Source organism: Hevea brasiliensis, chromosome 1, assembly GCF_030052815.1.
Source record: "Hevea brasiliensis isolate MT/VB/25A 57/8 chromosome 1, ASM3005281v1, whole genome shotgun sequence".
Taxonomy (NCBI): domain Eukaryota; kingdom Viridiplantae; phylum Streptophyta; class Magnoliopsida; order Malpighiales; family Euphorbiaceae; genus Hevea; species Hevea brasiliensis.
The window spans coordinates 127176884-127190599 of NC_079493.1; the positions used below are offsets into that span (position 1 = coordinate 127176884).

Sequence of the window (13716 nt, forward strand, 5' to 3'; positions counted from 1 at the left end):
AGCTGTCTTGCTTGGTGAAAAATATTGAGCTAAAAATGCTTGAGAAAGTTCATCCCATGTTGTGATAGAACCCGGTGGCAAAGAATGTAACCACTCTCTAGCTCGGTCCTTCAAAGAAAAAGGGAATAATCTACGTCGAATTGCATCATCAGAAACTCCATTTATCTTCAACATATCACTGATTTCAAGAAAGTGTGCTAGATGCACATGTGGACTTTCACTTGGACTTCCCCCAAATTGTGATTGTTGTACCATCTGACAGAGTGCAGGCTTCAGCTCAAAATTATTAGCTTCTACTCTTGGTCTTGTGATACTTGGCATGAAATCCCCAATGTTAGGATAGGCATGATCCTTCACAGAGCGGTTGTTATTGTTGTTGGCCATTTCTTCTTGTAATTGCTCTTGCTCTTGTGCTCTTTCTTATTGTTGTTGAGCTTTAATTTTAGCTTTTCTCCTCTTAGATTCTGCTCTTAAAGCTTTTGCTGTCTTTTCTATTTCTGGATCAAAGAATAAATTAATTTCTTCACTTTTTGTCCTTCTCATAAAATAAAGTACCTGAAAAACAAAATAAACAAATTCTCAAAGTAAAATGGTAAAAGAAAATTAAAGTAAAATAAAATGCCCAAATTAAACAAATAAACAATCGTTCAATGTCAAACAAAAATCAAATCCCCAGCAACGGCACCAAAAACTTGATGGGGTGAATCCACAAGTATACGGGTCATCTCAAGTAATAGAGTGATGAGTGAAGTATCGTTCCCATGATGATTTGTCATTTGAGTACCGAACTATGAATGAAGCAATTATTTGGCTAAAGATTGGTGAATAAATGGTAAATGTAAATGAGCAAAGTAAATTGATTAATCTAATTGAAATATGTAAAGAGCAAGCAAATAAATTCTAAATCTATATGCAATTTAACCAAATTAATAATGGGTAATTTGAATCTAAGTCTAATTATGTTTAAGTAATTCCAGAGTTGGGGGTTTATGCATAAATTAATTGGGATTTTTCTTGGGCATTCCAATTTTTAGGGAAAAATAGAGTTTGAAGGTGATTAATTCTAAATTCTTTTGATATCTTTTTCAAGCAAACCAAAGTGTGTTCTAAAATAACCAAACCTACTTTCGTACTATATTTGATTAATTTAAAACCCATTAAGTTTTGTAACCAATCATTAATTCCTCTTAAAACCCAAGTTTATTTCTAAATCTAGGTAATTTTAAGTTCCAATCCTTGATTATCTATCAATGACTTTCACCTTTCGGTCTTTCAATCAAAGATTAACACAATACCCAATGGGTACCAACATTAGGCAAGTAAATCAAGCACACAAGAAAGGAATCAAAACTCATATTTATGTAAAATAAGGAAATACCCAGTCCAAATCCATAAATTAATCTAAATCATATTTCCCAACTCTGAAATCCAAAGAGTTTACTCACTCATAATGGTATTTACAAGAAAGATTGATGGAAAAGTAAAGAAAAACATGATAAGAGGACGAAAATAGAAAAACCCAGGTAGAAGAACCCAAAACTCTGGTTTCTGGAGCTCCAAAAGATAGTTGTAGCAGCTCCTCTCCAAGAGAAATGGCGTTTTCTCCCTCTCTCTCTTTATATTTCTTTCCTTTTTGTTTTCTTTTCCCGTTTCCTCTTATTTTGCAAAAACTAGGAAATGATGAATTTATATGGTCCCAAAAAGTTGCCCTAAAAGTGAATAGGAGCCAAGGAGTGGATAGGAAATGAGGTGTAAAATTATCCAAGTCAGTAGCATTATTCACATTCTGGCAGTCTGCTTAGGGTACTGCTTAACCCTAAGCAGCTTCTTCAGCAAATTTCAGCCTCTGATTGCACTGTCTGCTTAAGGTTAAGCAGACCATTTGCAAATCTCGGTAGGTTTGAATAAAATGGGTTTTTCTGCTCATGCTTGACTTCCAGCTTGGCCTGTGCTGCACCTTAAGCACTGCCGCTTTATCCTAAGCAAGATCTTAAGCAATTCTCGGTAGGCTGTGGAGCAAAAGCTTACATATGTAGGATTTAAGCCGTGCTTGACTTTCAGTTTGAACAGGCTTAAGGTTAAGCTTATATGACATACCCCAAACAACATCATAAGCAAAGTCTCAAGCAATTTCGGCTAACTTGCTCTTTCAAAGCTTGATTTCTTTAACTTTTCTCCATGCTTAAAGAATTCCAAATTTCTTCAAATCACTTCCTAATGCACTCATTGATCTTCGATTTGCCACAAAATCCTATCAAAAATAATAAAATTACAAAAATCAAATATAAAGTATCTAAAGTTAACAAATAAGCTAAAATAAAGCTAAAAACATAAAATATACTAAAATATAAGGGCAAAATGGATGCAAAACTACCCTAAAATGCCTATATAAAATGAGTGTAACAAAAAACACAGAGGTTTAATGTTAAAATTCAAGATGGTGAGACGAGCCTGTAAGTTGAGTTTGACAAATATTTTCGGTATGACCAACAAGATAATTATGTAAGAAAATATGAATGATAGTATGATAATACGTAGCAGAATGCTAGTAAAAGTATAGATAGGACAAGATAGGTATAGATGTATTTGCCCTTATATTTTAGTATGTTTTATGTTTTTTAGCTTTATTTTAGCTTATTTGTTAACTTTAGATACTTTATATTTGATTTTTGTAATTTTATTGTTTTTGATAGGATTTTGTGGCAAATCGAAGATCAATGAGTGCATTAGGAAGTGATTTGAAGAAATTTGGAGTTATTTAAGCATGGAGGAAAGTTGAAGAAATCAAGCCTTGAAAGAGCAAGTTAGTCGAAATTTGCTTGAGACTTTGCTTAAGATCCTGCTTAGGGTAAAGCGGCAGTGCTTAAGGTGTAGCATAAGTCAAGCATGAGCAGAAAAGTCCATTTTACTCCAAGTCTGCTGAGATTTGCTGAGGGTCTGCTTAACCTTAAGCAGACAGTGCAACCAGAGGCTGAAATTTGCTAAGAAGCTGCTTAGGGTTAAGCAGTACCTTAAGCAGACTACCTAGAACGTGAATAATGCTGTTGACTTGGATAATTTTACACCTCATTTCCTATCCACTCCTTGGCCCCTATTCACTTTTAGGGCAACTTTTTGGGACCATATAAATTCATCATTTCCTAGTTTTTGCTATAAGAAGAAGAAACGGGAGAAAACACCAAAAAAAAAAAAAGAAATATAATTAGAGAGAGGAGGAGAACGCCATTTTTGGGAAAAGGAGCTGCTGTAACCATCTTTTGGAGCTCTAGAAACCAGAGTTTTGGGTTCTTCTACCTGAGTTTTTCTATTTTAGTCCTCTTACCATGTTTTTCTTTACTTTTCCATCAATCTTTCTTATAAATACCATTATGAGTGAGTAAACTCTTTAGATTTCAGAGTTGGGAAATATGTTTTAGATTAATTTGTGGATTTGGATTGGGTATTTCCTTATTTTACATAAATACGAGTTTTGATTCCTTCCTTGTGTGCTTGATTTACTTACCTAATGTTGGTACCCATTGGGTATTGTGTTAATCTTTGATTGAAGGACCGAAAGGTGAAAATCATTGATAGATAATCAAGGATTAGAACTTGAAATCCCCTAGATTTAGAAATAAACTAGGGTTTTAAGAGGAATTAATGATTGGTTACAAAACTTAATGGGTTTTAAAGTAATCAAATAACATACGAAAGTGGGTTTGGTTATTTTAGAATACATTTTGGTTTGCTTGAAAAAGATATCAAAGGAATTTAGAATCAATTTCCTTCAAACTCTATTTTTTCTCTTAAAATTGGAATGCCCGAGACAAATCCCAATTAATTTATGCATAAACCCCCAACTCTGAAATCACTTTTAACATAATTAGACTTTGATTTAAATTACCCATTATTAATTGAGTTTAATAGCAACCTAGATTTAAAATTTATTTGTTTGCTTTTTACCCATTCCAATTAGATTAATCAATATACTTTGCTCATTTACATTTACCATTTATTCATTAATCATTAGCCCAAATAATCGCTTCATTCATAGTTTGGTACTCAAACAGCAAATCCTCATAGGAACAATACTTGATTCATCACTCTATTACTTGAGATGACCCGTATACTTGCGGATTCTCCCCATCAATGTAATTATAAGATATTGAGAAGTACAAAGATAAGAGTTATGGCAGTAAATATGATTGGAATTAATTTTGAAAGAGTTTATTAGTAAGAGGTATTTTTTAGAATACAATAAGCTATGGGGATGCAAAAAAAAAAAAAACTAAGGTAGGCATAAAAAGGTGGAAATATAGTACATGCAGAAAAAAAAAATCTTAAGATGATATGTCAGACAGATCGGTAGTACAACAGAAGGATTGTTGTAGTTGATATCTTATAGAAGAAATTATGAAATTTCAGGGAGAAGACCATGAGATATAAATAGTGTACTAATGTCATTAGGAGAAGATTTCTCTTTTTCTTCAAGTTTAGATCGTACTTTTGGCTCTGAAAGTCTATATAAGCAAGGGAAATAATGTTGAGATGACCTAGTATTTAAGAATTTGGTAGGCGCCAGTCTGTACACATTCTCCTTAAAAGGAAATGACCTTAAGTGTGTACCTAACGTTAAGTATGGAAGGATGATCAGAGTAGTGACAGGAGTTGAATCGAGTTAGTTATCAGGGCTTGCAACCCTTCTGAACTATAAGCTGGAGGAAGTACTATTTGTGGATGAGTTATAGTGGATGAAATTGTTGCTGATGGGTAAATTTGAGGCTGAAGTTTGAAGAACTGTGGACAGTATATGTGGTTATATTAAGGAGAATGGACATGTGAAGTATCTTGTCTGGAATTATGGCATAGCACACATTTCCCATAGTCATGTCAGTTCGGATGAAACTTATAGTTTCGAGGGCTACTATCTAACTATGATGAGCGATTTCCTATAAAAGGTGGTAGGGAATGACAACTTCTGATGGTCAAGTTAAAAAAAAAAGAAGATACAGGAAGAATTTTCTATGGTCAATCACAGGTGTTACATAATGTGAAAGATATGCTGGTTGGAGCCAATCGTAATGTTAGAATTCCAGAAGTGATGGAACTAGTAATCAAGATAGGGCTAAGAAATAAAAAGTAGATTAAAGTTGATGATGGAATGTACATTCTTGGAGGAAAAGGTTTAAGGGTGAGAGAGGACAAAGGTTAAAGAATAAGTACAGTAGGTTGAAAAGATATCAACAATACCAGAAATAGGAAAATGAAGTATATAAGATCTAAAGGATAAGAGAAAAGCTCGGTAGAGTTGGCTACAATGATGAGAATAAGAAGGAACAAGTATGCTAGGGACACCTTAAGAGATGTTTAAAACAAGTTATGATGAGATGATAGACTAAATGAATAATGGAGCCTCGATTTAAGTACTAATGTGTTCGAAAGTAAGTCAGATAGTAAGAAGTTTCAAGCAGAAGTCAAGGAACTCTCTTTTCAGGAAATGAGTAGGCTATGATAAGTAGTGTTGACTGGGTGGAACTTTACACAAGTAATTACCTAAGATAGGTAGGAATAATTTCAAGGAACTCTTTGGTGACACAAAATAAGTTAGAAGCTTGCAGTATTATGGAATTAGGAAGGTAAAAATATTTTTAGTATGGGAGGATCTAGCTAAAGCTTCAATGGCCAATAGAATTAGCAATGATCTTAAGTAAGGTGCATGTAAAAGTAGTTTTTTTCAGAAGCGTATTTCATGAGATGTTGTAAAACAGACAATATGAGTCACATCCTTACACCACAGAGATTGGTAATAAAGGGGAGCAAAGGTTAGTGCTACAGGATGCCATATCAGAGTGCAAAAGAAGCCTAGATGGTGTAGGTACACTTGTCATTTCGATGGAACTCTTCATGACTAGTTGCATAAGATAGACAGAATTTGGTCTAAGGACCTTAGTAATGACACAAGGAGATTGGAAATTCAAAGTATCCTGGGGGATGAGAAGATTTATAGGTATTGACCATTGAGGTCATAGGACAAGTAAAGGTTTCGAACGAGATGTATATAATAGGTGCTACAGGAAAGCATTTCATAGGATACTATAGGGTAAGGAACATAAGTCATATTTTTGGGGAACATAGATTATTGAAACAGAGGAATGAGGAATGAAGTCACCAAGAGACACGTTAGAGCGTAATGAAAGTGAGGTAAACGCTAAAGTTGATTGAAGTTATCAGATATTAAGTCAAGAGCAGTGGAGTTATAGTGAGTACTAGAGATCACAAAAAAAAGAGGGGTAAACGAGTAGTCAGATGCGATGGTCTATACTCAGAAGGAGAATGGTAGCTAGCATACTACGACAGGGGCAGATAGACGTAAACATTTTTAACCATCCATGCAGATCCAAGGTGGAAAGATGTAAAATTGCAATGGATGACTGTGTTCTTGAAAGTTTCTCCTATGAAAACGGTTATGAGATTTTGAAAGAAAAGGCAAATTGCCACTCCATTACATAGGACCTTTTAAGATCATGGACAAAGTGGGAGCAGTTGCCTATCATTTAGAGTTGCCATCAAACCTTTCTCATGTCCACCTAGTATTTCACATTTTCATGCTTAGAAAGTATGGTCCCGATCCTTCTCATGTGTTGCGACCAGACAGTGGAGTTAAATGAGAATTTGATCTTTAAGGAGCAACTAGTAGCCATAGTAGACTATCAGATGAGACAACTTTGGTCAAGGCAAATCCCTATGGTTAGTCCTGTGGAGGAGTTAATCTATGGAGGAATGCACTTGGAAGTTAAAGCGGGATATACGTAGTAAGTACTCATAAGTTTGATATACAACTATGTGTCATTGTTCTGCCTTGTATAAAAATTCGAGGATGAATTTTATATAAGAGGGGAAGAATGTAACATCCCTAATTTTCAAATAATTATTTTATATATAAATATTTTATTCTAACTCTGGTATTGTGGACTTCGTGTAGATACTTTCGTTTCGTAGAAATTTGATTGTCACCCGGATCTACAATTTTGGACCGAGTAGATAAGCTGCTGGAACTATTTCAGAACTGGATCAAGATTATAGGCTACCTCAACTTTTTTAGACATTCTGGACGTGTTCCAGGTGTCAGATTTGGCATAGGTAAACCCGAACTCTACATTGCTCAATTTTTGACTTGTACTGATTTAGAATAAAATTTATAAAATATTCGTGGATGATTAGAAAATTATGATTCCTATTGCAATAGTCTTATAATATTGTTAAGGACCGCAGGGTCGGTTTATAGAATTTTTAAAGTTAGTTTGAATAGTTTTTGAAAAATATTAGTTTTGAAGTCTTATAATTGAGTTGTCTGATGTTGTGATTATTGCTTGGTTTGGAGGGCCCAAGAAGAGCCATATAATGATGATGAGATATGGGTTGAGTTTAGAAGTATTATTTGAACCATTTTGCAGGTTGGGTAGGTCCTAGGTATAGGGGAGACTTTGCAGAATTTTCGGCACGACTTAGGGCATCTTTGGTCTTTTCTAAACTTGTATTGAGTCAAAAATATTAAACAATTATAATGGAATTGTCAAGTGAGCAGGGACAGCCTTCCTCCTCTGCCCAACTGCCGCAGTGACCTCGGTTAAAGTCTGTGAGTAAAATATTAATTTTAATTATAAATTCGATATTATTATATGTTTAAGAATGCCCACGCATCACTTATAAATATATATATATCTATATAGTTAAATACTATGCATGATTTACATTGCATTCTTAATTAATGAAGTGCTATAGATGTTGTTTGTGGTAATTTGGAGCAGTGTGCGTGCGTTGGCGTGTGTGTGGTATGGTGTTAGATATGGACAGGACGGGTAGACATGGCTTGAGAGACACTGGCTGGGACCCCGCATTTGATTTATTAAGTGAAAGTTCGGCTTAAGAGACACTCGCTGGCAAAGGTTGGATTAAGAGAGCTGTATAGGTGATTAGCTCCCATATATGTACTATTTGAACAGTGTTGGATGTGTGAGTGCTCCAAATTGCCTTTTTACTGCTATGATGTGATTTGTATGAAATTTATGATGATGTTGCATTTCATTCCTTAGTATGCATTAGCTTTAGTTAGCTATAGAAATTGTAGTTGAAATTAGTATTTTACTCTCTAAGTCGAACGCTCACTCCTATTTATCTATTTTTTTTCCAGGCTACAGGAGGATTACTTATTGTGACTAATATGCTCTTCTTCTTCGCAGGTCAATTAGTAGTATTTAGTGTATTTTGTACAATTGAGTTAAATTTTAGAATCCGCATGTGTTAGGAGCATTTTATTTAATTTAGGTCTGTAATATAATACTGTGTTGAATTTGTAAGAATATTAATTGCATGCGTGACTGGATTGGATGGGGGAGCTGAGCTCCCATTGGATTTTATAATATGATGAGTATGTGGAGGGTGAGCTGAGCTCCCCAGATGATTATATATTGTGTTTACAGGTTGGGCCAGTAAAAAACTCTCGATTGTATGGTTCATTTTATGGCCGAACTCTATCCGGTTGAATTCTTGAAATTGGGCCCAAATGGGCCTTAGGATTGGGTTGAGGAATAGTTTGGCTTACTATGGGCCTCGAGGGCTTTAGGCTAGCCCAGGTCCTAGTGCCGGTCCAGCCCATAGGTTGGGTCTTGACATGCCTAGACCTCCACCTGCATCATCATGTGTTTCTATCTCTACCATGACAACATCAACATCCGGCTCTCCTAAATCACTTCGACCAACTATATATATAAATCCTAGATTCTTCGTATTTGCTAACCACCAAATGTTGAGAGATTGTGGATCAGGAAACAATTGAAGGCTTAGAGCTCGAGTACAGTTGAGTAATGTGTGGGTGTTGACATAACTCTGGAGACCTGAGACGCTTGTTATTCTGCTGCTCAGTTCATTCAAGTGTTCCAAACATTGTAACTCCTCTACTAGCATATTATCTTCCCTTTTTTGGACCTCACAAAAACCAATGTTGTACATTTCCAAAACTTGCAATGATGATAAACTAGATATGACTCCCCTTGGAATCATATTTAGATCGATGTTATTCTCCAAGTTCAGATATTTCAGATTTACCAACATTTTCAACTCAACTGGCAATTGCCTTATCAGTGTCTTTGATAGATTAAGATATTGCAATGAGTTCAATTTTGATATTTCCATCGGCAATTCCCTTATACCAGTGCCCGAGATGTCTAGAACATTTAATATATCCATAAATCGAAAGAAACCATCACCGATCTCCCTTAAGATGATTATCGTTTAGAAATAAAGTCAAGAGATCAGGACATCTAGGAACTTCATGGATTCTTTCAAAGGAGTTTGCCATCAAGGACATCCATTTTGATCCTTCCCATTTTCCAACCTCTGATACTTGAGTTAATTGGGCATCCGCTTCCACAAAAAACTTGTGCTTTTCTTTTCACATTTACAGGCTATCCACAGAGCCATGTCATGAATTACATCATGCATTTTCACACGTTAGCCTTGCTCTTCCAATAAACATGCCCCAACAAGCGAACCAATTATAGAATATGATTCATTGCAATCACCATAATTCTCACAAATCCAATAGTCTACCAATTCACGTTTGGGAATTTCAAAGTCTTCTGGAAACAAGGAACAATATAAGAAACAAGATTTAACTTTATCACTACTCAGACTATCATAACTAAATTTCAATCGTACAAATACCTCAACCTCCATATCTTGAAATACGTCATCCTCCATTACTGGTAGGCTTGAGGCAGAACTTCTTAGTGCCTTAAGAGCATGCTTCCATTCTTCCCTTGTAATTCTACTGGCCATGGCTCTACCAATGGTAATGAGAGCGATTGGCAATCCTCTACACTCTTTGGCAACATCTTGAGCCAGAGGAACAATATCAAGATCAATATCCCCAACCTTCTTCTGAAACAATGCCCAAGCTTCTTCCCAATCCAAAGGTTTCACTTCTATCATCTTTTCAGATTTCATTTGGCTGCCTCCTTTGTGAGAGCGTGTTGTGAATACTATCTTGCATCTGTTTTGTCTTGTAGGAAAAGGAACCCCAATTTCTTCAAGGTCAACACGCTGCCATATGTCATCTAACAATAATGCAAATTTCTTTCTGCGCAGTGCATGGAATATGTCATCCGCTTTCTCACGGAAGCTTTTCTTTTTTCCATTTCTCATCAGAAATGACATTTTTTCCCCAAATCTGCTCTTGAATGTTCTCGAGTTTCAAATCTTTAGAAGCCACAGCCCAAATCACAACATAAAAATTATTAGATATAGTGGCATATCTGTTGTTGATTGAGTAAGGAGAGTAGTTTACCGACTCCCCCCATACCGTATATGCCAACAATTCCCACCTCATCTCCCGTGATGAAGCTCCATGCCTCGTCTAAGGCAGTTTCAGTGCCCACTGTTCGGTTAACATTTCTTACTACCACTGGTTCTGGAAGTGTCCTCTCAACCACTTCCTTAAAATCTCCTTTGGCTTTTAACGCAATCACATCTTCTAATTTTTTGACGACCCTTCCCACGAACATGTAATTGGAAATATCTCCAGCTAGCAATTTGTGAACTTGTCGTGGACCATCTCTTTCGAGCTCCTCTGCTTCGGTTGTCATCGCTTCCACCATCGAAACCCACAATCGAACTTGTTGCAGCGCCTTCCTTTGTTGTCCTTCTTCTAAGTCAACCTTCCGCTTCACATCCTCCTTTGAAGCCCATAATTCTTGTCTTGCAGTCTTCAAAGCTTCGAGAACAGCTTGAAGTTGGACGGCAGGGGCCCTGATGACCACTTCTTTGAATTCACCTTCGCTCATCAAATCAACCACATGTTTGAGTAAACGCTTTTCCCAAACATGTAGGTGGACTTACAGTTCCTGGAGCAACAGCCTGCGAGACACAATTTTTGTCTTTCTTGTGGAGCTCTGCTGAGGAGTATATTAACTTCAGTAATGGTAGCATCCGCCCTTGAAAGCCATCCTCCAACTCGATCCAGCTGCACTGTTTGTGGTGTCTCCTCACTGATGACCATCCGCATCACATCGTTGCTCAACTCTCTTAATTTATCTCTTGCAGTCTAAAGTTCTTGAAGATTGTCTTCAAGCTGACATACATAAATAGCTTCTCCAGCAATGCAATCCCAGCAAAGACCGATCAAGGCATCACTGCATTGAATTGAAAAGACGTTACCCATAGCTTATGAAGAATTGGACACAAGTGTAAAAGAATAAACGGAAGCTAAGTTATAGAGAGAAATGTAGGGGATGGAAAATGAAGTCTCCGTTTGAAAAAATGATTGGAAAGAAAGTGTGAGGAGAGAAATGGTGAGCGGAGAATGATGGAAATGAAATTACTTTTCTCTCTTGTTCGGAAAGCGAAGGGAGAACTAAAAATTGAGAGGCAAAAAGTAAAATAATTTTTTTTTATTCATTTAATTTAATATGTTGTTGCAAAAATTAAATATAAAAATAAAATAATAAATTTAAAAATTTCCAATCTATGAATTTAATTTTCCCTATATCTTTTTCTGTCTTTCACCTAACATTTTGACTTTCTTTTTAAATGGACGTAACATTTTCACTTTTAAGGAAACTATTTAGGAAGAGAGATTATTATTTTTTTTATTAAAAATTTCCAATATTTTTTAATTTTATTAATTTTAACATAAATTATTAACCGTTAATGTTCATAATAATAATAATAATAATAATAATAATAATAATAATAATAAAATACTAATAATAATAATATTTGAATTTTTTACATTTTAATTCAATAATCTTAATTAGAATGCAAAGGCACATACATATTCAAAAAAAAAATTGTCAGAAAGAATATTTCCTCCTCTTCTTTTTCTTCTCTCTTTTTTTTTTTTTTCTTTCTTTAAAGATAAATATACCATTTATTTAATTAAAAAATTATTATTTAATTCCTAAAATTTAATCTATATCCTGATTCTTATATTTTTAAAATTAAACTATTAAGTCTTTCACTTATATTTTCTTTCAATTAAAATTAATTGTTATTAAATAAATTAAATTTTTTATTTTATAAAAGGAATTTAAGAAAAAATTTTAATTAAAATAAAGTTAATAAGAAAAAAAATAAATTTTAATAAGTTCAACAATAAAATACATTTTTTTAAATTATAATACTTAATATTTAAGTATATTAAAATAAATTAATTTTTAGTAAAAAAATAATAATAATATATTATTATGTGAAGTAGATTTTGAAGGTTACATCTTCTCTTTATTTCCATCTCACATAATTTCAAAAGTGAGATGAGATTAAAAAAAATTAATTGAATATAAAGTGAATCGAATCAGAGTAGTCAAAAACAATTATCATCCCTAATACCTTTTTTTTTTTTTTTTTTCATTTAAGAAACAATTCACATTGGTCAACCGTTTTCTTTTCCAACCTTTTTTTTTCCCTGAGTCTTTGTTTTCCAACTTGATATAAGTAAAGTTAGCGAATATGATATAAGTATTACTGATGTTGTATCAGATATATTAAAAAAAAAACAAATACAACTTGAAAATATATATATATATATATATATATATATATATATATATATATATATATATAAATTCTTGTGTTTATTTATTAATTTTTTATTTTATTCTAATTTTATATTGCGCATAGGCTATTATTATCAGACCACATATATATTACATTTTTATAATTAATTATATTAAAATTATATAATATTTCTATTAGAATATACAATGTCATTTTTTAAAATTATTTTCAGTTTTGATTTATTCTTTATTTGTTATCAATATGGTTGGGTATAATATATTTTGTATCTAGTTATTAATTAAAAATCAAAATTATATGAAAAAAATTAGTCCAATACAATTCAGTTTTTACAATATAATTTTTTTATTTTCAATTCTTTTCAATTTTTTTGGTTTTTTGGTCTGATTCAAAAGAATAAAAACCAGAGACACTCATACCTTCAATGTTAAAGAGAATAAAAATAGAAAAAACACTAATAAAGGTAATAATTTGCATATCTATCAAATTAATTGATATATTAATATTACTCCTCTATTTATTAATGCTACTCTATTTATTAATACAAAAGATAATGTTTTATAATAAGAAGTCATACTTGAAATTGACATGAAATAATTTTATTTTCTTACAGACTTAATTAAAAAAAACCTGAGCATAAATACTTGGGCTGGGTTAATGGCTTAGCAAAATATTTGTCATCGTATAATTATTTTGTATTTCTAATATGTACTTTTATTTTATTTCTTTATGTTTTTTCATTATTTTTGTTAATAATATTTTCTTTTATTTTCAAAATATTATGCAACAATCATTAGTTGAAAACTGTTAGATAAAAATTTTAATATATATATATATATATATATATATATTAATAAAACTATTCTTTTATTATATATTATTTTATTTATTTTAAATATAAAATTTATTTCATTCAAAATAAATTTCACATTTAATATAAAATATGTCAAATAAAAAAATCATTTATAAATAAATTTTATTATAAATAAAATTCATTTTATAAATAAAATAAATTCTATCATATAATTGAACCAAATAAATCTTTTTACCACTTAAATAACAAATACATTTAAAATTATTTTTTTAATCGTGATAGTTATTGAATCAGCTTGCAGTTGAGTTATTACATAGAGAAGACTGTTGATGAGTAGATTACTTAAATTACTT

The 13716-nt window shown here is 32.9% G+C and overlaps 1 pseudogene; it reads right to left on the minus strand.

Moving 5' to 3' along the window:
• Positions 1 to 9489: 9489 nt before the first annotated feature.
• LOC131169424 (probable disease resistance protein At5g63020) lies at positions 9490 to 11041 on the minus strand (annotated as a pseudogene).
• Positions 11042 to 13716: the final 2675 nt, after the last annotated feature.